Below are 2,030 nucleotides of genomic sequence, written 5' to 3' on the forward strand. Positions count from 1 at the left end.
TCACCACTAAAAGCTTTCAAGCGATGATGTCATTGTTTGATTTGGTCACAGATTAGTGTCTTGGCTAGACTTTTGGTGATGATATAATAAATGTCTTTTTTTTATGATGTCATAGTGTCAGAAATGAGGTCAAGGAAGTTTCTGAGTACACATGTTTTTAGTCCTTGCCAGCCACAAATCAATTTGGCCAAGAAAAGTGTGGTTCTTGCAAACAAATATCCGTTTTTTTCTTCTCAAAATTAAGACTGCAGAGTATGAGGCTAGTGATGTTGGCAGGAAGGGGGTCGGGGTGCCAGTTTGTATATGTGGGATATTTTCTCAGGGTTGAATAACTGAATGGATCGGTACAGGTGACATTAGGATCAAGTTTAATCGGACATGAATGTTCTCTGGAACATAATTGTGTGTGTGTGTGTGTGTGGGGGGTAACTTAAACTTTGTCATGTAATGCGTGTGTGTGTGTGTGTGTGTGTGTGTGTGTGTGTGTGTGTGTGTGTGTGTGTGTGTGTGTGTGTTTTTGAAGACAACCTATTTTATGTTTTTTATGTAAAGAATTGGATTGCCATGTAAGTGTTTTTCTCCAATTCTCTCCCCCCCCCTCTCTCTCTCCCTCTTCCTCTCTCACTCCGTGGTATGCAGCATGCTCATGTCAACATACGTTGAATAAGATTGCATTTGATTTAACATGCGATGTGCCATGCGCGCATACAGGATGTGTGCTTGCTTTGTGTATTGATACTGTTTGCCCAGTAATCAGAAGATGCCTTTGTGTTGTATAGACATTGGTCATATGACAGGTGTTTGTGTTGTATAGACATTGGTCATATGACTGGTGTTTGTGTTGTATAGACATTGGTCATGTGACTGGTGTTTGTGTTGTATAGACATTGGTCATATGACTGGTGTTTGTGTTGTATAGACATTGGTCATGTGACTGGTGTTTGTGTTGTATAGACATTGGTCATGTGACTGGTGTTTGTGTGGTATTGGTCATGTGACTAGTGTTGTATAGACATTGGTCATGTGACTAGTGTTGTATAGACATTGATCATGTGACTAGTGTTGTACAGACATTGATCATGTGACAGGTGTTAGTGTGGTATTGGTCATGTGACTAGTGTTGTATAGACATTGGTCATGTGACTAGTGTTGTATAGACATTGATCATGTGACTAGTGTTGTATAGACATTGGTCATGTGACTAGTGTTGTACAGACATTGATCATGTGACTAGTGTTGTATAGACATCGGTCATGTGACTAGTGTTGTACAGACATTGATCATGTGACTAGTGTTGTACAGACATTGATCATGTGACTAGTGTTGTATAGACATTGATCATGTGACTAGTGTTGTATAGACATTGATCATGTGACTAGTGTTGTACAGACATTGATCATGTGACTAGTGTTGTACAGACATTGATCATCAGTGTGACAAGTGTTTGTGTTGTATTGATACAGTTCGTTTGACAAGTGAATGTTGCTTATGCTGTGTGGACATTACTAATACGACAGGTGTGTGTGGCTTATGCTGTGTGGACATTACTAATACGACAGGTGTGTGTGGCTTATGCTGTGTGGACATTACTAATACGACAGGTGTGTGTGGCTTATGCTGTGTGGACATTACTAATACGACAGGTGTGTGTGGCTTATGCTGTGTGGACATTACTAATACGACAGGTGTGTGTGGCTTATGAGTATGGCGCACAATCTTCTCTCAATTGTCTTTTGTGGCTGTGTACAATATGTGTCTCTTACTATTGAAATCAATCGAGACAATAAACAGGTAAACTTTTATAGCGTGAAGTCTCCCCCCCCCCCCCCCCCCCCCCCCCACTTTTTCTGTTTCTGCCTCTTCTGTCTCTGGATTTGTGTGTGTTAGTTAGTGTATGTGTGTGTGTGTGTGTGTGTGTGTGTGTATGCGTGTGTGTGAGTGTGTGTGGGAGTGTGTGTGTGTGTGTGTGCGTGCGTGCGTGCGCGCATGCGTTTGTACGTGCGTGAATGTGTTTGTCTGTGAGCGTACCG

The 2,030-nt window shown here is 41.6% G+C and overlaps 1 long non-coding RNA gene across 1 annotated transcript; it reads left to right on the forward strand.

The window, feature by feature from the left end:
* Positions 1–643: 643 nt before the first annotated feature.
* LOC138972469 (uncharacterized) lies at positions 644–1,802 on the forward strand. Its single transcript, XR_011457630.1, has 2 exons — positions 644–1,517; positions 1,686–1,802. It is a non-coding gene; the product is annotated as an uncharacterized lncRNA (long non-coding RNA).
* The last annotated feature ends 228 nt before the right edge of the window (positions 1,803–2,030 follow it).

The sequence above is a fragment of the Littorina saxatilis genome, linkage group LG8, assembly GCF_037325665.1.
Source record: "Littorina saxatilis isolate snail1 linkage group LG8, US_GU_Lsax_2.0, whole genome shotgun sequence".
Taxonomy (NCBI): Eukaryota; Metazoa; Mollusca; class Gastropoda; order Littorinimorpha; family Littorinidae; genus Littorina; species Littorina saxatilis.